The sequence below is a fragment of the Arachis hypogaea genome, chromosome 15, assembly GCF_003086295.3.
Source record: "Arachis hypogaea cultivar Tifrunner chromosome 15, arahy.Tifrunner.gnm2.J5K5, whole genome shotgun sequence".
Taxonomy (NCBI): Eukaryota; Viridiplantae; Streptophyta; class Magnoliopsida; order Fabales; family Fabaceae; genus Arachis; species Arachis hypogaea.
The window spans coordinates 102,932,472-102,956,270 of record NC_092050.1 but is presented as its reverse complement, the minus strand read 5'-3'; the positions used below and the strand labels follow the sequence as shown (position 1 = coordinate 102,956,270).

At 40.9% G+C, this 23,799-nt stretch overlaps 1 non-coding gene across 1 annotated transcript; it reads right to left on the bottom strand.

Moving 5' to 3' along the window:
• Nucleotides 1-20,228: 20,228 nt before the first annotated feature.
• On the bottom strand, nucleotides 20,229-20,335 carry LOC112752125 (small nucleolar RNA R71). Its single transcript, XR_003176568.1, has one exon. It is a non-coding gene; the product is annotated as a small nucleolar RNA R71 (small nucleolar RNA).
• Nucleotides 20,336-23,799: the final 3,464 nt, after the last annotated feature.

Below are 23,799 nucleotides of genomic sequence, written 5' to 3'. Positions count from 1 at the left end.
AGCTAGGTGCAATTGTTGATGGAGGAAGAGGGAGGCCGAACCCAAATTTAAAGGGATGGGGGGTGGGTTTTCGAAAAATTGGAAAAGATAAGATAAAAAGATTGAGTTGAAAAAGATAAGATAGAAGATATAGTTTAATTTTGAAGAGATATGATAGATTTTGAAAAAGATAAATCTGAATTTTGAAAAAGATAATATGGAGATTTGAAAAAGATATGGATTAGTTGAAAAGATTTTAAAGTGAAAAAGATAGATTTGTTTTCAGAAAAGATTTGAAAAGAGTTGGATTGAATTTGGAAAGAGGGATTTTTAGAAATTAAGGATTTTAGAAATCAGGGTTCTTAACATGTTCATGTAAAAATCATGCATTGAAACATAAAATTTGAAATTAGAATGGAAATACGTGTGGAAAAAATGAATTTGGCTCCTCCCTGCCTTCCTGGCATTTGAACGCCCAAACACTGCCTGTTTTGGGCGTTCAACGCCCAAATGCTGCTCTCCTGGGCGTTCAACGCCCAGCTGCTGCCATTACTGGCGTTCAACGCCCAGTGGGTGCCCATTTCTGGCATTGAACGCTCAGATTGCTACCATTACTGGTGTTCAGCGCCCAGTGGATGCCCATTTTGGGCGTTGGACGCCCAAAATGCACTTTTACTGGCGTTTTCTTGCCAGTGAGCTCTTTTTCTCTGTTTTGTGTGCCGAGGTCTTCTGTAAATGATTCCTCACCTTAGTGTCAGTGAACTTTATATAAACGAATAAAAAATAACAAATAAAAGAAATAGGGCAAAATGCTTAGAGGATTGTTGCCCCATGGCTGGGTTGCCTCCCAGCAAGCGCTTCTTTATTGTCTTTAGCTGGACCTTGCTAAGCTTTTAATCTAGCTTCAGCCTTGGGCATTCTTGCTCAATGTTGCCTTCAAGATAGTGCTTGATTCTCTGTCCATTGACAATGAACTTCTTATCAGAATCAATATCTTGAAGCTCCACATAACCATATGGTGATACACTTGTAATCACGTATGGTCCCCTCCACCGGAATTTCAGTTTCCCGGGGAATAGCCTGAGTCTAGAGTTAAACAACAGGACCTTCTGTCCTGGTTCAAAGATTCTAGATGACAGCTTTCTGTCATGCCATTTTTTTTATTTTTCTTTATAAAGCTTGGCATTTTCGAAAGCTGTGAATCTGAATTCCTCTAGCTCATTTAGCTGGAGCAATCGTTTTTCTCCTGCTAATTTGGCATCAAAGTTTAGGAATCTGGTTGGCCAGTAGGCCTTATGTTCCAGTTCTATGGGCAGGTGACATGCCTTACCATACACGAGTTGGTATGGAGAGGTCCCTATAGGGGTCTTGAATGCTGTCCTGTAAGCCCACAGAGCATCATCCAAGCTCCGTGCCCAATCCTTTCTACGGGTATTTACTGTCCGTTCCAGGATTCTCTTTAATTCTCTGTTAGAGACTTCAGCTTGCCCATTGGTTTGTGGATGATATGGAGTGGCCACCTTGTGGCGAATTTCATACCGAACCATGGCAGAGTAAAGCTATTTATTGCAGAAGTGAGTGCCCCCATCACTGATTAGTACTCTAGGGACACCAAACCTGCTAAAGATATGTTTCTGGAGGAACTTCAGCACTGTTTTAGTATCATTGGTGGGTGTGGCAATGGCCTCAACCCATTTTGATATATAGTCAACTGCTACCAGAATATAAGTGTTTGAGTGTGACGGTGGGAAAGGTCCCATGAAGTCAATTCCCCATACGTCAAACAACTCAATTTCCAAGATTCCCTGTTGAAGCATGGCGTAACCATGAGGCAGATTACCAGCTCTTTGGCAACTGTCACAGTTACGTACAAACTCTCGGGAATCTTTATAGAGTGTGGGCCAATAGAAGCCACATTAGAGGACCTTGGTGGTTGTTCGCTCACCTCCGAAATGGCCTCCATATTGAGATCCGTGGCAGTGCCACAGGATCCTTTGTGCTTCTTCTCTAGGCACACACCTACGGATAATTTCGTCTGCACATCTCTTAAAGAGATAAGGTTCATCTCACAAGTAGTAATTTGCATCAGTAATTAATTTCTTCTTTTGTATCCTGTTGTATTCCTTGGGTATGAACCTTGCAACTTTATAGTTTGCAATATCGGCAAACCATGGTGCTTCCTGAATGGCAAATAAATGCTCATAAGGAAACGTCTCAGAGATCTCAAGAAAGGGGAGGGACGTCCCTTCCACTGGCTCTATCCGGGACAGATGATCAGCCACTTGGTTCTCTGTCCCTTTTCTGTCTCTTATTTCTGTATCAAACTCTTGCAGAAGCAATACCCATCTGATGAGCCTGGGTTTTGAATCCTGCTTTGTGAGTAGATATTTAAGAGCAGCATGGTCAATATACACAATCACTTTTGATCCTACTAAGTATGATCTGAACTTGTCAATGGCGTAAACCACTGCAAGTAATTCTTTTTCAGTGGTTGTGTAATTTTTCTGGGCATCATTTAGAACGTGACTGGCATAATAAATGACATGCAGAAGCTTGTCATGCCTCTATCCCAATACTGCACCAATGGCATGATCACTGGCATCACACATTAGTTCAAATGGTAATGTCCAGTCTGGTGCAGAAATGACTGGTGCTGTGACCAGCTTAGCTTTCAGCGTTTCAAACGCCTGCAGGCACTCTGTGTCAAACACAGATGGCATGTCAGCAGCTAGCAGATTGCTTAGAGGTTTTGCGATTTTTGAAAAATCCTTTATAAACCTCCTATAGAATCCTGCATGCCCCAGAAAGCTTTTGATTGCCTTAACATTGGTAGGTGGTGGTAATTTTTCAATTACCTCTATTTTTGCTTGATCCACCTCTATTCCCTTGTTTGAGATTTTATGCCCAAGGACAATCCCCTCAGTCACCATGAAGTGACATTTTTCCCAGTTTAAAACTAGGTTGGTCTCTTGGCATCTTTTCAGAACAAGTTTCAGGTGATCAAGACAGGAGCTGAATGAGTCTCCATATACTGAGAAGTCATCCATGAAGACTTCCAGAAATTTTTCCACCATATCAGAGAAAATAGAGAGCATGCATCTCTGGAAGGTTGCAGGCGCATTACATAGCCCAAATGGCATCCTTCTATAAGCAAACACTCCGGATGGACATGTGAATGCTGTTTTCTCTTGATCCTGGGGATCTACTACAATCTGGTTATAGCCTGAGTAGCCATCCAAAAAGCAGTAATAATCATGACCTGCTAGTCTTTCTAGCATCTGGTCTATGAATGGTAAAGGAAAATGATCCTTTCTGGTGGCTGTATTGAGCCTTCTATAGTCAATACACATGCGCCACCCTGTAACTATTCTTATAGGAACCAGTTCATTTTTTTCATTATGAATCACTGTCATGCCTCCCTTTTTTGGGACGACTTGGACAGGGCTCACCCAGGGGCTATCAGAAATAGGATAAATAATCCCAGCCTCTAGTAGTTTGGTGACCTCTTTCTGCACTACTTCTTTCATGGCTGGATTTAGCCGCCTCTGTGGTTGAACCACTGGTTTAGCATTATCCTCCAATAAGATTTTGTGCATGCACCTAGCTGGGCTTATGCCCTTAAGGTCACCTATGGACCACCCAAGAGCTGTCTTGTGTGTCCTTAGCACTTGAATAAGTGCTTCCTCTTCCTGTGAATTTAAAGCAGAGCTTATGATCACTGGAAAAGTGTCACCTTCTCCCAGAAATGCATATTTCAAGGATGGTGGTAATGGCTTGAGCTCGGGTTTAGGAGGTTTTTCCTCTTTCAGAAGAAATTTCAGAGGCTCCTTCATGTCCTCTAAATCCTCCGAATCAGGCTGAACATCTTTAAAGATGTTTTCCAACTCTGATTCGAGACTCTCAGCCATGTTGATCTCTTCTACCAATGAGTCAATAGGATCAACTTTCATGCAGTCTGTTGATGTGTCTGGATGCTGCATGGCTTTGACAGCGTTCAACTTAAACTCATCATCATTGACTCTCAAGGTTATTTCCCCTTGTTGGACGTCAATGAGGGATCGTCCAGTTGCTAGGAAGGGTCTTCCTAGAATGAGAGTAGCACTCTTGTGCTCCTCCATTTCCAGCACAACAAAGTCAGTGGGAAAGGCGAATGGCCCAACTCTGACAATCATGTCTTCAATCACGCCTGATGGGTATTTAGTAGAACCATCAGCAAGTTTGAGACATATCCGGGTTGGTTTGACTTCTTCAGTTAAGCCAAGCTTTCTGATAGTGGATGCAGGTATTAGGTTGATGCTTGCCCCAAGATCGCATAAAGCTGTCTTGGTGCAATTACCTTCTAATATGCATGGTATCAGAAAACTCCCAGGGTCCTTAAGCTTTTCAGGAAAGCTTTTCAGAATGACTGCACTACATTCTTCAGTGAGGAGAACTCTTTCTGTTTCTCTCCAATCCTTCTTATGACTCAAGATCTCTTTCATGAACTTGGCATAAGAAGGTATTTGCTCAAATGCTTCTGCAAATGGAATCTTTATTTCAAGAGTCCTGAGATAATCTGCAAAGCGAGCAAATTGCTTATCCTGCTCCCCTTTCCGGAGTTTTTGAGGATAAGGTATTTTGGCTTTATATTCTTCAACCTTAGTTGCTGCAGGTTTATTGCCTACAGAAGTGGTTGAAGAAGCCTTTTTAGAAGGGTTGTTATTAGCATTTGTGTGTGTCTAATCCCTCACTGGCAATTGAGTGTCAGAGTTAGAAGCTGGAGTGAAACTGGACGCCAGCTCCTTGTCTGCTCCTGGCGTCTGAACGCCAGAACTGTGCCCATTTTGGGTGTTCAGCGCCAGATCTTGCCCATTTTGGGCGTTCAACGCCAGATCCATGCCCTTTTCTGGCGTTGAACGCCAGTCCTGCCTTGTTTCTGGCGTTGAACGCCAGTCCTGCGCATGGTCTGGGCGTTCAGCGCCAGCCTTCCACCAATTTTCTGGCGTTTTAGTTCCAGAATTACTTTTCCCTGGGCTCTTACTGTCCTCAGGTGAATTTTGGGTGGTTTGCTCATTTCTTAACTTTTTGCTGCCTTGAGGTGGGAAATTTAATGTTTTCCCACTTCTTAGTTGAACTGCTTGGCGTTCTTCTGCTATTTGCCTTGACGGCTGCTGCTTTGTTTGCTTAAACTGTTCGTGCATATGTATATTAGCCATCCTTGTCTCTTGTAACCTGTCTTTAAATTCGGCTAGCTGCTTTGTTAAAAAGTCCAATTGCTGATTGAATTCAGCAGCTTGTTTTACAGGACTGAGTTCAGCAATTACTGTTTTAACCTCTTCATTCATGGAAGGGTTGCTGCTTAGGTACAGATGCTGATTCCTGGAAACTGTATCAATGAGCTCTTGAGCTTCTTCAATTGTCTTTCTCATGTGGATAGATCCACCGGCTGAGTAATCTAGAGACATCTGAGCTCCTTCTGCAAGCCCATAGTAGAAGATGTCTAACTGAACCCACTCTGAGAATATTTCAGAGGGGCATTTTCGTAGCATCTCTCTGTATCTCTCCCAGGCATCATAAAGAGATTCATTATCTCCTTGTTTAAAGCCTTGGATGTCCAGCCTTAGCTGTGTCATCCGTTTTGGGTGAAAGTATTGATTCAGGAATTTTTCTGTCAGCTGTTTCCATGTCCTTATGCTGGCCTTAGGTTGGTTATTTAACCACCTCTTAGCTTGATCTTTTACAGCAAATGGAAACAGTAATAGTCTGTAGACATCCTGATCTATTTCTTTATCATGTATTGTGTCAGTAATTTGTAAAAATTGTGCCAGAAACTCTGTAGGTTCTTCCTATGGAAGACTGGAATACTGGCAACTTTGCTGCACCATGATAATGAGCTGAGGATTCAACTCAAAGCTACTGACTCCAATGGAGGGTATGCAGATACTACTCCCATATGAAGCAGTAGAGGGGTTAGAATATGACCCCAGAGTCCTCCTGGACTGTTCATTTCCGCTTAGGTCCATGATGGAGAAAGGGAGATGATGTAAAATAGAAAAAATAATTTTATTTATTTATTTATTAATTTATTTCGAAAATAAAATAAATCAAAATAAAATAAATAAAAATGAGTAAAAGATTTTTGAAAAAGTGAGGAGAAAGAGAGTGGTTAGGAGATTTTGAAAAAGATATGATGATTTTTGAAAAAGGTTTTAAATTTTGAAATAAAAATCTCAATTTTTTTAAAGGAGAGAGAAAAACAATAAGATAACACAGGATTTAAAATTTTTAGATCTGAGGTTCCTTATTTTCGAAAATTTTGGGGGGGAAAAAACACCAAGGAACACCAAACTTAAAATTTTTAGAAAACCAAAATAAATTTTCGAAAGACAAGGGAAATCAACAGGAAAACACCAAACTTAAAGTTTGGCACAAAATTTAATAGAGAAAATATTATTTTTGAAAAAGATTTTAAAAAGAGTGTACCAAACTGCCACGGGCTTAGACTAACGCTCTAGCCAATTGGGCAGTAAATGTAACACTTGTTTTAAAGAAGGATATTTTTAACCAAGAATAATAATAAGAGACTCTAAACCAAAAAGAAAAATTTTCCTAATCTAAGCAACAAAATAATCCGTCAGTTGTTCAAACACGAACAATCCCCAGCAACGGCGCCAAAAACTTGGTGCACGAATTGTGAATCACACTTTTCACAACTCGTACCACTGACCAGCAAGTGCACTGGGTCGTCCAAGTAATACCTCACGTGAGTAAGGGTCGAATCCCACGGAGATTGTTGGTTTGAAGCAATCTATGGTTATCTTGTAAATCTTAGTCAGGAAGTCAATTATGTTTATCAGTTGAATTGCAAATAAACAAGAGAGCATAAATTAAAGGTTACTTGTTATGCAGTAATGGAGAATATGTTGGAGTTTTGGAGATGCTTTGTCTTATGAATCTCTGCTTTCCTCTGTCTTCTAATTCACGCACGCACGTCCTCCTATGGCAAGCTGTATGTAGGGGATCACCGTCGTCAATGGCTACATCCCATCCTCTCAGTGAAGAATATGCTCACATGCTCTGTCACAGCACGGCTAATCATCTGTCGGTTCTCGATCATACTGGAATAGGATTCTTCATCCTTTTGCGTCTGTCACCAACGCCCAGCACTCGTGAGTTTGAAGCTCATCACAGTCATTCGATCATTGAATCCTACTCAGAATACCACAGACAAGGTTTAGACTTTCTGGATTCTCATGAATGCCGCCATCAGTTCTGGCTTGTACCACAGAGATTCTAATTAAGGAATCTAAGAGACACTCATTCAATCGGATATAGAACGGAGGTGGTTGTAAGGCACACGTTCATGGTTTGAGGAAGGTGATGAATGTCATGGATCATCACCTTCATCACAGTTAAGCGCGAATGAACATCTTAGATAGGAATAAGCGTGTTTGAATGGAAAACAGAAATACTTGCATTACTTCATCGAGACACAGCAGAGCTCCTCATCCCCAACAATGGAGTTTAGAGACTCATGCTGTCAAAGAGTACAAAGTTCAGATCTAAAAATGTTATGAGTTGCAAAATAAGTCTTTAAAAGTTGTTTAAATACTAAACTAGTAGCCTAGGTTTACAAAAAATGAGTAAACTATGATGGATGATGCAGAGATCCACTTATGGGGCCCACTTGGTGTGTGCTGGGCTGAGATTTAAGCAATTCACGTGCAGAGGCCATTTGTGGAGTTGAATGCCAGTTTTTGCGCCAGTTTGGGCGTTCAACTCCAGCTTTTGATCCTTTTCTGGCGCTGGACGCCAGAATTAGGCAGAGAACTGGCGTTGAACGCTAGTTTACGTCGTCTATCCTTATGCAAAGTATGGACTATTATATATTTCTGGAAAGCCCTGGATGTCTAATTTCCAACGCAATTGGAAGCATGCCATTTTGAAGTCTGTAGCTCCAGAAAATCCACTTTGAGTGCAGGGAGGTCAGAATCCAACAGCATCAGCAGTCATTTTTCAGCCTGAATCAGATTTTTGCTCAGCTCCTTCAATTTTAGCCAGAAAAATACCTGAAATTACAGAAAAACACACAACTCATAGTAAAGTCCAGAAATATGAATTTTTCCTAAAAACTAATGAAAATAGATTAAAAACTAACTAGAACATACTCAAAACTATATGAAATTAACCCCAAAAAGCGTATAAAATATCCGCTCATCAGTGAGCAAGATCAAAACCAAGACCAGAGACGTTACAACTCCAACAACAATGCAGCTCACCAGCAATTCACACAGAGGACATCTCAACACCCCCACAACAACACTTCTCCACACGCCTATCAAAACCAAAACAGTACATCTGCTCCGAATCACTCATCAATTGATGACAAGCTCTCTAAGATTGAAGCCTTACTTAAAGGAATATGCCAAGAGATTCAAGAAAATAAGGAGTTCAAAGAGGAGGTGCGAGCCAATATTAAGAACCAGGGAGAGACCATCAGGAAGCTGGAATTCCAGGTGGGATATTTAGCTGAGAAGATTCCCAAACCTACTGATAGCTTCCCAAGTGACACGGAGAAAAACCCCAAAGGAGAAGCAAAGAAAGTAAGATGGGAAGATTGCAAAATGGTCACTACGAGTGATCAAGAGACTGAAGACAAGCAAGGCAAACTTTGCAAACAACCTAAAGACAACTCAACAAAGGAGGAGGATAGAGATTACCAAGAACCAGAAATTTCACAACAAGAGCTGCTGAAGCTCTATGCACCCTTCCCTCAACTGCTCAATGGTGCTGTGGGAAAGAGAATATACTCAAGGTTCCTAGACTTTTTTGCATCTCTGCATGTAAACATACCATTCATCAAGGCAATTCAACAAATGCCTGCATTCATCAAGTATATGAAGGAACTTCTTCCCAGGAAAAGCTCATTCAAAGGAGGCCAGACTATAGTGATGAACAAGGAATGTAGTGCCCTTATTCAACCTGAGTTGCCTACAAAAAGAAGAGACCCAGGGAGTTTTCACATCCCTTGTGCCATAGGTGAAACTATGTTCGATATAGCACTATGTGATTTGGGGGCCAGCATCAACTTACTGCCCTTATCCCTGGTGAAGAGGCTGCAGATCAATGATATAATGCCCACAGATGTAATCATCAGACTGGCTGACAAAACTCAAAAGCAAGCAATAGGAGTGGTGGAAAATGTGTTGCTAAAGGTTGGGAAATACATTCTCCCAACAGACTTTGTCATCCTGGACATGGAAGAGAGTCACACTCACCCAATCATATTGGGAAGACCATTCCTAGCTATGGCCAGAGCACTTATCGATGTAGAGAAAGGGGAGCTAATATTGAGAATCCATGATGAACGACTCAGCTTCAATGTTTTCAAACTCTCACAAGAAACAGATCAAGAAGACAAGGAACTAAGCACAAATGATAATGAGACACTGAAGGAGGAAACAAGCACTGAAGCACAGCCAGTTCATTCTGAGACCCCTTTAATAGATAAACAAGGAAAACAACAATTGTCACAGCTCAAGGAAAAGTTGGAGGAACCTAAACCTCTAGAGGCAGGTGAAGACAGCATCACAACTCCTTTAGAAAAAGAGGTCACCAAGGGGAAGCCAACTTCAAAAGAAACAAAGAAGAAGGTACCAAGGAGGTGGAGGAACAAGAAGATCCCTACGGAAGACTTCTCTCCAGGGGATAGAGTTGTCTCAGCTTACTTCTCAGATATTCCCCCTAATCTCCCTACTGTACCATCTCAGTTACCCAAGGTCTTCACTATCAACAGAGTTCTTTCCCTGGAACATGTGGAGATCATTGATCCAACCAATGGATATAAGTCCACAGCAAGAGGGGAGGACTTCAAGCACTACCAACCACCCTGATGAGGGAAAAACGTCAAGCTAGTGACGCTAAAGAAGCGCTTCATGGGAGGCAACCCATGTTCTATATATGTTTTTAAAATAATGAATAAATCAATGTTTATGAATTTCAACCCAAACTTGACAAACACTTGGTGAAATCTTTATCATGCAGTATATAGTGAAGAACAAGTTTGGTGTTCAAAGCAAACCAAGATGCATGCTAGTCTTGGGAGCTTTGAACAAAACTTCTCATCACATTGATTCAAACTAAGTTTGGTGTCACCCCATGGTGCCACCAAAATGCATAAGGATACACAAGTAGTTAGTTAGTTGAAATTCATAAATAAACAAACTCTTTTTCTTCTCTTTATTATTCTAGCCGAAGAGTTTGATTTTTATGATATTAATTTCCTTATTTTAAATCTTTATAGGAAAAGAAAAGAAGCATAAAAAGGGAATGGATTGGACAACTAAACAAAGAAGGATCGGACACCACAAAAGGAATGGCTACACACTTGTTCTAAAAAGGGAATACATTGGAAAATGTTGCCATGCAACATTGGAAAAATGGAACCCCTAAAAGACCGAGCAATCTCATTCATAAAGTGATGATCCTTGTCTTTTATCCATGCATCACCCCAACCGTCCATCAAGTAACCACTCAATCAATCCACACCCTCCATTCTCTCACAACTTCTCTATATAATGACCCTTGTTCCGTACCCACCTTCATTGTCATTACCCAATCTTCACCACTCTCCATTTTGGTACAAGACACTCCCTACCCCATTAAAAACCTTTTTCCCACCTCACTCTCTTCATCGCAATAAAACCTTAAACAACCAAAAATCTTCACAACTTTGCCACCTTCACATATTAACTATCATTCATGGCGTCTTCGGGTTCTAAAAGAAGGAAGGGAAATGAACCCATGGAAGAACACCCATATGATGAAAAGAGATTTAGAAGCTTGCATCATGCATTGCAATACGGGTGGATGGTTGATAAGGAAATCATTTATGAGCTGGGATTTCAAGTTAAAAAGATTGAGTGCCCCGAAATCACAGAGAAGATAGAAAGGAGAAGATGGGAGCTCCTCACTGACCCGGTCATTAAGGTGAATGCAAACCTCATAAGAGAATTTTATGCAAATGCGGTTCGATATGATAAGAAGGATGAGTCGTACACAAGCTTTGTGAGAGGAAAGCTGGTGGACTTTGGTCCCATGAGTGTCATGAGGGCATTGAAGTTACGGTCTATACAGTTTGAAGAAGAAAGCTATCACTCAAGATTGGACAACCCCAATTATGACCAGATTCTGCAAGATATTTGTGTACCAGGAGCTGACTGGGAAAGGGGTGCGGGAAATAAACCAAAGTTCATCAAGAGAACAGATCTCACTCCTGAAGCCAAAGGGTGGTTTGAGCTAGTGAGAAGGTCTATTCTCCCAGCTGCAAACAACTCGGAGGTGAATGTCAAGAGAGCCACAATGGTGCACTGTATACTGAAGGGAGGAGAAATCAAGGTTCATGAACTCATAGCTGAAGGTATTAGAAAGATGGCAGAAAAAAGCGACTCAAGAGGAACGTTAGGTTACCCCAGCACTATTTACCGAATATGCAAGAAAGCTGGGGTAGTTTTTGAAGATGAGAACCCCATGTGGATAAAGGAAGGCATCCCAATAACTGTACAAAGGATGAATGCTGTAGCATTCCCTTTGCCTCAGCGGAAGCAAAGGAAGAGGACAGCCCCTCAAGTAGTGGAAGGACAAGTCTTAGAGGGTCAAGCACAACAGACCTTGGACATGCACCAATTGCAGGAGGCCATCGATGGCTTATCTAGACAATATTTGGAAAGCCAAGGAGCACAGAAGGAGCTTCAACTATAGATGATGGGGCAGCAAGAGGAAAAACTCTCAAGATGGATGACTCAGCAAGGTGAGTGGCAAAGGCAAATAATGGAACAGCAACTAAGTCAAGGACAACAATGGGGAGAAATATTCAACAGGATGGAACAAAGGCAAAACGAGCAACAAGAATCTACCTAGAGGCTAATCAACATCCAAGCACATCAAGGGGCACACATACATGAGATGCATCGAAGACAAATAGAACACGCAGAACTATTGGATGAGCAAAGGGCATTCGCACAAGGAGTTTACATGAGCAAAACAGGACATCACATAAACACTCAAGCTAGGCTCGGCTACTTAGTGGGACAGCTGCCAATATTGTATCCAGGAATAGCCAGGTATGACGAAATGAAGGATGAATTAGCACGAAAGGAAAGACAAAGGGTGGAAGAGAGTCATGAGTCAGTGAGGAAGGCACTTGAGGATTGGAAGCAAGCAAGATTGGCACGGATGCGAGGAAATGCAAGAGGAAACAAGGAGGACAAGCAAGGAAAAGAGCATGGACATCAACAACAGTAACAGGTGGTCGAGTTCCTTCTTTAGTTCACCTTTCTCTATGTTTTAAATAAGGAAGATCTTGTATGAAATAGAACATGCTTCCATGTTAGTTTAAATCTTTTTTTTAAATTCTGTCTTTTAAGTTCTGAATAGGTCTATGTGTGCTAGTCTTTATGTCACTGCATCCTCCTTAACTTACTTGTATGCTTTTCCCTTTTAATCAAATGAAGAGAGAATGTTTATGCTTCAAAAGACCAGAGTGGAGTTCATATTATGGAGTACATTCTTGAGTTTGTCGTATGATCATAAGTTAGCTAAGTTGGTTCAACCATAAGGTGGGATGACAACTATCTGGCCTGAATACTTTACTTTGAATATACTCATGAGACTAAGTATATGACAAGATCCTAATAAGAGAAAGAGAAAAGAATAATGAAAGTGGAAAAACAAAAGAAAAAGAGTAAGTAATAAGGCTAGGCACCAATGGTTTTGATCTTAAGATATGTGTCTGTGGTGTTCCTGTATGAGGGATCTACTTGGATGAATAAGCTCTTAGGGGTGCTTTATCACCTGGTAACTTGGGTTAACTAACCCGGGATTATCAGCTGAAAGTCCATTATCAAGAGTAACCCTCACCACAGAGCATTTAGTAACCCAAAGAGGTGCTGGACACCAAGGTCTTAAGAAGGAAAATAAATGAACTATATGCCTGTGGTGTGTATGTATGGGGGAGAGACTTGAGGGAGTAAGTTCTTAGGGGTGCTTCAACACCTAGCAACTTGAACCAACTGGTTCGGGAGTGTTGGCTGAAAGCTTATCTTAAAAGTTGCCCCCTTACAAAGCACTTAGCCTAAGAACACCAATAAGCTTTGAAATGACAATAAAGGGATCAATAAATAAAAGTCTCATGGGATGTAAGCAAAGTGAGTGTTTTAAGACATGATAAAGGTCTGAAAGCCAGGAATGAACCTAAGTTTCTATGCATGAAACCACCATAAAATCAGTGATATGACTTCCACAAGAATGACTCATTGCTCTTGGCATTCCATTCATCATTCTCTTGTTCCAGTACTTGCTTAGGGACAAGCAAGCTTTAAGTTTGGTGTTGTGATGCCAGGGCATCTTGGCCAGTTTCACTGACCTTTTCTTTACTGTTTTTAGGTTAGTTTCATGCATTTCCTTAGGAAATAAGCTAGTTTTGGGTAGATATTCACTTACACCTTGATTCAAGCATACATTGTGCATTTTACATTATTTCATGAGGATTTTGCATAAGTTTAGTGACAAATTGTATGTTGCATTGCCCATGACTTGGACTAGAACTTTGATGCGCTCTATTGCTTGATTTCAGGACCAAAGGAAGCAAGGAATGGGAGGTAACTTGCAAAGTTAATGAGAAAAGTGATTGCCAATAACACTCCCAAAGCCATCATTGACCACGTTAAGAGTCACGTTAACTAAGTTAACGTGAACTCTAACGTGGAGAAGGGAAGTTGAGCCAACGTTAGTGACACTTAACATTGTCACTAACGTTGGCAAATGCTCATAAGTGGCCACGTTAGAGTCCACGTTAACTTAGTTAACATGGCCTCTAACGTTAGAAAGGGGAGAAACGCCAACGTTAGTGACATTCAACATTGTCACTAACGTTGGCCTAAGGAGAAACATACCACGTTAACTCCCACGTTAACTTGATTAACGTGGGAGCTAATGTAAGAAGCAAGCATGGTCGACAACGTTAGTGACACCCAACATTGTCACTAACGTTGTAAGCAACCACACAACCCCCCAAGGAGCCACGTTAACTTCCACGTTAACTTAGTTAACGTGGAAGCTAACGTTGATGAGTGAAAGAATGGCCAACGTTAGTGACACTCAACATTGTCACTAACGTTGGGGATGGCTAAGCATGGCCACGTTAGAAGCCACGTTAACCTAGTTAACGTGGACTCTAACGTGAGACATAGCGGCACCTTGGAACGTTAATGACAATGTTGAGTGTCACTAACGTTCTCGAAGGATGGCAAGCCCACGTTAAAGAGCCACGTTAACTAAGTTAACGTGGGCTCTAACATGGGAACAAAGGGGGCTTTTCAAAGTTATTGGGAATGTTAAGTCTCAATAACGTGTGTGAAGGATTTAGAGGCAACGTTAGTGGCAACGTTTATGCCACTAACGTTGAGGTTAACGTGGCTTTTACTTAGTAACGTTAGTGAGAAAGTTGATTGTCACTAACGTTCTCGAACTTATATTTTCACTAAATGTTAACACCCCTAACGTCCTGAGCAAAAGTCTCTGCCCACTTCACATTTCCTCTCTGCAAGTAAAGCCAAGCCCAAATGAAGAAGAGAACTGCTTCAAACTCAAGATCCAAAGGCCCAAGACTTGAAGAGCTAACTAGAAGCTGAGAGAAGTAGTATATATAGGAGTAGCTTTGAATTGTTATAGGGAATCTGGAAGTTTGGAAAAAGAGAACTACTCTCTGTATTTTACTTTCTCTGCATTTTCTAGCTTTATGATGTATTCTCCATCTTTGTTTTCATTTTCAAGAGCTATGAACAACTAAACCCCTTTCATTGGGTTAGGGAGCTCTGTTGTAATTTGATGGATCAATACTAATTTTTATTATTCTTCTTCTATCTTTTCTCTTGATTTTACTTGAAAGCTTTCGATCTTCATCCAATTGAGTAGTTATCTTGGAAAAAAAAGCTATTCAAACTTGGATCTCTTTTGAACCTTGAAAGAGGAATGAAGAGATCAAGCTAGAAATGCTTTCTCATGCTGGACCAAATTGGGTTTGGATGGGTATGTGACTATAACCCTCTCAATACTTGATTTGGGAAATGCATGTGGTATAATCAGTGACCATACTTCATCTCTTCTCATGAGCAATTGACCAAGGAATTGGCTATTGATCAAGATTTGAGAGATTGAATTGCAAGAAATTGTAATTCAATCACTTAAGATTGCCAAGGAGATCAGTGAGTGCATTGATTGAGGAAGAGATGAAAATGAACTTGATCTGGAGAATTGCAACATCTCTTAAGCCCAATGAACTCCCCATCTCTGATCTTACCCATTCTCTTTAATTTCTGGCATTTACTTTTATGAGCAAATCCCCCATTCCTATTTACAATTCTGCAATTTATTTTCAGTCATTTACTTCCAGTCCTTTAATTCTAGCATTTACTTTTCTGTTATTTACATTCCCGCCATTTTATTTTCTGCAACTCTCAACCCAAATTCTAGATTCGCTCAACTAGAACATTCTTCTAATTAAAGTTGCTTGATCAATCAATCCCTGTGGGATTCGACCTCACTCTATTGTGAGTTTTTACTTGACGACAAATTTGGTACACTTGCCGAAGGGAGATTTGTTGAGAGACAAGTTTCCACGCGCATCATAGCTTTAAGACATAGACACTTAAACACTAATGATCATGTAATAAAGACACAAACATAAATAAACATAAAGCATAGTAAATGAAAAACAGAAAAATAAATAAATAGACAAGGAGATTAAGGAACGGGTCCACCTTAGTGAGGGTGGCATCTTCTTCCTCTTGAAGAACCAATGTTGCTCTTGAGCTCCTCTATGTCTCTTCCTTGCCTTTATTGCTACTCCCTCATAGCTCTTTGATCTTCTCTAATCTCATGGAGGATGATGGAGTGCTCTTGGTGCTCTATCCTTAGTTGTCTCATGTTGGAACTTAATTCTCCTAGGGAGGTGTTAATTTGCTCCCAATTATTTTGTAGAGGAAAGTGCATCCCTTGAGGCATCTCAGGGATTTCATGGTGAGGAATTTCCTCATGCTCTTGTTGAGGTCCATGATCTCTTGTTTGCTCCATCCTTTTCTTAGTGATGGGCTTGTCCTCGTCAATGAGGATGTCTCCCTCTATGTCAATTCCAGCCGAATTACAAAGGTGGCAAATGAGGTGCGAAAAGGCTAACCTTGCCAAAGTGGAGGACTTGTCAGCCACCTTGTAGAGTTCTTGAGGTATAATCTCATGAACTTCCACTTCCTCCCCAATCATGATACTATGGATCATGATGGCCCGATCCAAAGTTACTTCAGATCGGTTGCTAGTAGGAATGATAAAGCGTTGAATGAACTCTAACCATCCTCTAGCTACAGGCTTAAGGTCCGGTCTTCTCAATTGAACCGGCTTGCCTCTTGAATCAACTTTCCATTGAGCTCCTTCCACACATATGTTCATGAGGACTTGGTCCAACCTTTGATCAAAGTTGGCCCTTCTAGTGTAGGGGCGTGCATTTTCTTGCATCATTGGCAAGTTGAACGCCAACCTTACATTTTCCGGACTGAAATCTAAGTATTTTCCCCGAACCATTGTAAGCCAATTCTTTGGGTTTGGGTTCATACTTTGATCATGGTTCCTAGTGATCCATGCGTTTGCATAGAACTCTTGAACCATTAATATTCCGACTTGTTGAATAGGATTGGAGAGAACTTCCCATCCTCTTCTTCTAATCTCTTGTCGGATCTCTGGATAATTTCCCTTTTTGAGCTTAAAAGGGACCTCAGGGATTACCTTTTTCTTGGCCACAACTTCATAGAAGTGGTCTTGATGGACCTTTGAGATGAATCTCTCCATCTCCCATGACTCAGAGGTGGAAGCAATTGCCTTCCCTTTCCTCTTTCTTGAGGTTTCTCTGGCTTTAGGTGCCATTAATGGTTGTGAAAAAACAAAAAGCAATGCTTTTACCACACCAAACTTAAAATGTTTACTCATCCTCGAGCAAAAAAAGAAAGAAAATAGTAGAAGGAGAAAAAAATGGAGAAAATGGAGGGGAAGTGTGTATTCGGCTGATGCCAGGGCATTTTGGCCAGTTTCACTGACCTTTTCTTTATGGTTTTAGGGTAGTTTCATGCACTTTCTTAGGAAATAAGCAAGTTTTGGGTAAATAATCACTTACATCTTGATTCAAGCAAACATTGTGAATTTTACATGATTTCATGAGAATTATGCATGAATTAAATGACAAAATTGAATGATGCCTGTCTCATAACTTGGATTAGAGCTTTGATGCACTTAATTTCTTGATTTCAGGACAAAGGAAGCAAGGAAGAACCACGTTAGTAGCCACGTTAGTCTAGCTAACGTGACCACTAACATGGAATGGAGGCTAGCTTGCAACGTTAATAAGAAAAGTGATTGCCATTAACGCCTTCGTGAGCCATCATAGCCCACGTTAGTTGTCATGTCAACTATGTTAACGTGGAAGCTAACGTGGAAGAGAAGTAGAACTCCAACGTTAGTGGTAAAAGTAAGTGCCACTAACGTTCCAAAGTAAGTGCCAACGTTAGTGACACTCACCTTTGTCACTAACGTTGGACTAACCTCATATTTGCCACGTCAAGAGTCACGTTAACCTAGTTAACGTGGACTCTAACGTGGAGGGAGCAAGGAATCACCAACGTTAGTGACACTCACCTTTGTCACTAACGTTGGATTAAGCCACTATGAGCCACGTTAGTTGCCACATTAATTACATTAACGTGGAAGCTAATGTGGAGAAGAGGGATGATGAGCCAACGTTAGTGACACTTACCTTTGTCACTAACGTTGGAGATGGCTATCAATACCATGTTAGAAGTCACGTTAACCTAGTTAATGTGAACTCTAACGTGGGAAGAAGGGGCGTTTTGAAGCGTTAGTGACAAAGGTAAGTGTCATTAACACTCTCGAAGATTTGGCAAGCCTACGTTAAAGGCCACATTAACTATACTAACGTGAACTCTAACATAGGGAAAAAGGGGTACTCTCAACGTTATTGGAAATGGTGAACCCTAGTAACGTTTGCGAAGGGCCAAGAAACAACGTTAGTGGTCACGTTAGTGCCACTAACGTTGAAGTTAACGTGGACCATTTTTGGGTTAGGAACGTTAGTGAAAAAGGTGATTGTCACTAACGTTCTCGACCCCACAGTTTCACTTAACGTTAACGCCACTAACGCCCCAAGCTAAAGTCCATACCTACTGCACACTTTCTCTGCAAGTAAAGCTAAGACCACTGAAGAAGATAACTGCTTCAACTCAAGATCCAAAGGCCCATATCCAAGACTTGAAGAAGCAACTAGAAGATCAGAAGAATAGTATAAATAGGGAGAACTTTGAACTAGAAAGAAGCTTTTGGGCATTATTAGAATTACTCTCTGTATTTTTACTTTCTCTGCAACTTCTAGTTTAACTTTTTAGAATGTATTCTCCATCTTTGTTTTCCATTCCCAGAGCTATGAACAACTAAACCCCTTTCATTGGGTTAGGGAGCTCTGTTGTAATTTGATGGATCAATAATAGTTTTCATTATTCTTCTTCTTTCTTTTCTCTTGATTTTACTAGAAAGCTTTCAATCTTTATCCAGTTGAGTAGTTATCTTGGAAAAGAAGCTATTCATACTTGGATCTCTTCAGAACCTTGGAAGAGGAATGAAGAGATCATGCTTGAAATGCTTTCTCATGTTGGACCAAATTGGGGTTTGGATGGATATAGTGATATATAATCCTACTAACACTTTGATTTGGAAATACATGTGGTATAATCAGTGACCATACCTCATCTCTTCTCATGAGCAATTGGACCAAGGAATTGGCTATTGATCAAGATTTGAGAGATTAAATTACCAAGGAATTGGAATTCAATCACTTAAGATTGCCAAGGAGATTAATGAATGCATTGATTGAGGAAGAGATGAAAATGAACTTGATCCGGAAGATGCAACATCTCCTAAGCCCAATGAACTCCCCATTTCTGATCTTACCCATTCTTTTTAATTTCTGCCAATTACTTTTATGATCATCTTCCCCATTCCCATTTAAGATTCTGCAATTTATTTTCCGTCATCTATTTTCAGCTCTTTATTTCTAGCATTTACATTTTCTGCTATTTACTTTCCCGCCATTTAATTTCCTACAACTCTCAAACCAAATTCTGCTTAGCTCAACTAGAACATTCCTCCAATTAAAGTTGCTTGACCAATCAATCCCTGTAGGATTCGACCTCACTCTATTGTGAGTTTTTACTTGACGACAATTCGGTATACTTGCCGAGGGAGATTTGTTAAGAGACAAGTTTCCGTGCATCAAGTTTATGGCGCCGTTGCCGGGGATTGATTTTGTATCAACAATGATTAAATTGGTGGATAACTAGATTGAGTATTTTCCTTTTGTTTGATTTAGTTTTATCTGAGTAATTTACTTTCAGTTTTAGTTATTTCTTTCCCTTTACCTTTCACCCATTAGTGGTGTTACCTACATTTTATTTTAATATTTGGTTCACTGACCCACTAACTGTTTGATATATTGCATCACTCACACTAACATAATTTCTACAGAAAATATTGTCTGCATCTATCTTTCTTGCTTGTGCCTTATTGGGTGTATGACAGGTAGAAGAAGCAGGGCTTCAACTTCCTTTGATTCTAAACCTGAAAGGACCTTCCTTAGATTAAAGAGGGAAGCAAGAGGGAAGAGAGTAGTTGGTGCTGAGGAAGAGGAAGAGTACTTTGAACCAGACATGGATGAGAATATGGAGAACCATCATGAAGAAGAGACTCACAACCATGGCAGAGAAGGTCCAACGCATCAGGCTGGACAAGAGAGAAGAGTTCTGGATTCTTACATCAACCCAAATCCAGGAAACTGTGGAAGTAGCATCCAAAGGCCAACCATACATGCCAACAACTTTGAACTAAAGCCACAGCTCATCACCCTTGTTTAGAACAATTGTTCATTCAGAGGAAGTGTCCAAGAAGACCCCAATCAACATCTAACCACCTTCCTGAGGATATGCAATACTGTGAAGTCTAATGGTGTTCACCCTGACACCTATAGACTACTTCTGTTTCCCTTCTCACTCAAGGATAAAGCATCTAAATGGCTGGAATCCTTTCCAAAGGAGAGTTTAGCAACCTGGGAAGACATGGTGAATAAATTCATAGCAAGATTCTATCCTCCTCAACGAATCAACAGGTTGAGAGCTGAGGTACAAACCTTCAGGCAGCAAGATGGTGAGACTCTATATGAAGCATGGGAGAGGTTTAAGGACCTAACAAAAAGATGTCCACCAGATATGTTCAATGAATGGGTGCAGTTGTACATTTTCTATGAAGGCCTTTCGTATGAATTAAAGAAGGCAGTAGACCACTCATCCGAGGGATCTCTGAACAAGAAGAAGACCATTGAAGAAGCCATAGATGTCATTGAAACTGTAGCAGAGAATGACTACTTCTATGCTTCTGAAAGAGGCAACACTAGAGGAGTGATGGAGCTGAACAATGTGGATGCACTGCTAACTCAAAACAAGCTTATTACCAAGCAGTTGGCTGACCTTACCAAAAAGATGGAGAGGAATCAACTGGCAGCAATCACCACCTCAGCAGCAGCTCAAGAAGGAGTGAATGAAGAAGCAGAGGGTGATCAGGAACAAGCCAACTACGTTGGAAATTCACCTAGGCAGCACCATGACCCATACTCCAAAACATATAATCCCGGTTGGAGGAACCACCCAAACTTTGGGTGGGGAAACCAACAGGATCAAAGCCAAGATCAGAGACGCCACAGCCCCAACAACAATACAACTCACCAACACTCCACACAGAGGTGATATCAACACCCACCTAACAACACCTCTCAACATCCATACCAAAGTCAAAATGGCCCTTCTCATCCTTCCAATCTCAACTCTCCATCATCGGAAGAAAGACTATCAAGGATTGAGACTCTACTTGAAGGCATATGTAAGGAAATCTAAGATAACAAGGTGTTCAAGGAGGAGGTGCAAGCCAATATCAAGAACCAGGGAGACACCATCAAGAGGCTGGAGTTTCAAGTGGGATACCTTTCTGAGAAGATCCCCAAACCTACTGATAGCTTCCCAAGTGACACAGAGAAAAATCCGAGAGGTGAAGCAAAGAAGGTCAGATGGGAAGATTGCAAGATGGTTGCTATAAGTGATAAGGAGACTGAGGAAGAGCCGAACAAACCATTAGAACAACCTGAAGATACATCAGCAGGAAAGCAGGGAGAGAATCATCAAGAAACCACAATCACACAGAAGGAGCCGCTGAGACTCTATGCACCCTTTCCCCAAATACTCAATGGCGGTGTAGAGAAGAGAATATACTCAAGGTTTCTTGACATGTTTGCATCTCTCCATGTAAATATACCATTCATCAAGGCCCTCCAACAAATGCCCTCATACATTAAGTATATGAAGGAGCTGCTAACCAGGAAAGGCTCACTCAAGGGAGGACAAACAATAATGATGAATAAGGAGTGCAGTGCTCTCATTCAAACAGAGTTGCCCACAAAAAGGAAGGACCCATGGAGTTTTCACATCCCATGTGCCATAGGAGAAACACTGATTGATAAGGGACTCTGTGACCTAGGAGCAAGCATCAACTTAATGCCTCTATCTCTAATGAAGAAGCTGCAGATCAATGATCTAATACCCACAGACGTAGTCATCAGGCTGGCTAACAAAACTAAAAAACAAGCAGTGGGAGTGGTTGAAAATGTGTTGGTAAAAGTGGAAAACTATTTCCTCCCCACAGATTTTGTCATATTGGAAATGGAAGAGAGTCCCATCCACCCAATCATATTGGGAAGACCGTTCCTAGCTACAGCCAGAGCACTCATAGATGTGGAGCGAGGAGAGCTAATACTGAGGATACATGAGGAACAACTCGCATTCAATGTCTTCAAACCCTCACAAGAAGCAGACCAGGAAAACAAGGAACCAAGGGAAAATCACAACAAAGCACTGGTGGAAGAAACAAGCACTGAAGCACAAAATGTACACCTGGGAATCCCCTTGGTTGATAAGCAAAACAGCCAGAAGGTGTCACAGCTAAAAGAAACTCAAGTGGAGCCAAAACCACCAGAATCATATGAGACCAGCAACAAAATCTCCCTAGGAAAAGAGACCACAAAGAGCAGGATAACAACAAAAGAAACAAAGAAAAAGGCACCAAGGAGATGGAGGAACAAGAAGATCCCTACAGAAGATTTCTCTCCAGAGGATAAAGTGATCTCAGCTTACTTCCCAAATATCCCACCTCATCTCCCCACCATCCCATCTCAGCTACCCAAGGTTTTCACCATCAACAAAGTTCTCTCCCTAGAACATGTAGAGATCCTTGATGAAGCCAATGGATATAGGTTTACTGCAAGAGGAGAAGATTTGAAGCACTACCAGCCACCCTGACAAAAGGCAGAACGTCAAGCTAGTGACGCTAAAGAAGTGCTTCATGGGAGGCAACCCATGTTTTACATGCTTTTAAAGTAGTTAATAAATCAAGGTTCATGAAATTCAAATCAATTTTGACATATCCTTGAATGCAACATATAGCGAAGAACAAGTTTGGTGTTCAAGACACACTAAGAGAACATGAATGCAACTCATAGCATGTCACTCTTAGCACCTAGAACAAATCTTCTTACACCACAGTGCCACAAACTAAGTTTGGTGTCACCAATGTTGCATACATGGACATTTAGTTAGTTGGTTTGCACTCATGAATAACAATTAGTAACTAGAAACAAAAAAATTTTTAAAAAGTAGTTACTCTTTCTCTTTTTTTTGAAATTTTGCCGCCACTTTCCACAATTTTATTAATCATATTTCTTTTATTTTGTAGGAGAATTGATGGGAATTGAAGGAGGATTCGGCCACCACAAAAAGAGAGGACTATACACGTGTCTCCAAGGGGATTGCATTCGGAATTGTTGCCATGCAACATTGGAAGAAGAACAAGCTTGGAAACTGAACCAACCCCATCATAAAGTTGATGATCCTTGTGCTCATCCATTGCTAAACCCCATCCGTCCATCACACAACCACGCCCATCAATCCACACCTTTCATTCACTCATCACATTCCTATATAAGTGATTCCTAGTCTGTGCTCCCCTTCACATTCCAATTTCCATTCTTTATACTTCACACCTTCGGAACCCAAATCCCTTCATCTCACCCTATCCAAACCCAACCGAATTCCACCATTTATCCAAAACTCCTCAACACTTTCACACCTCAACTCTTACTCATGGCATCATCGAGCTCCAAGAGGCAAAAGAGAAAGGAACCAGTTGAGGGCAGCCCTTTTGATGAAGGGAAATTCAAAATTGCATTCCATGAACTTGAATTTGAACGGATAAAGCTCAAAAAGATATTGCCTGAGTTAACATTCCAGTTCAACGAGGATGAATGCTCACAGATTCGAGAGAAGATCAAACAAAGGGGTTGGCAAAGGCTCACGAACCCAGAAGCAAAGATAAATGCAAATTTCATCAAAGAATTCTATGCAAATATGGTCAGAGAAGACAAAACTAAGGCCCCCACCTTCAAAAGTTATGTGAGAGGAACAGAGGTGGACTTCAGCTCCAATGCCATAACGAGGGTTCTTCAGCTGAAATCGCCACATTTTGATGAGCCCAGTTATCACGTGAGAATAAGTAATGGCCCCGACAATGATGAACTTGAAGAAATTGTGAATGATATGTGTGTTATAGGATTTGACTGGGAAAGGTATTCGGATA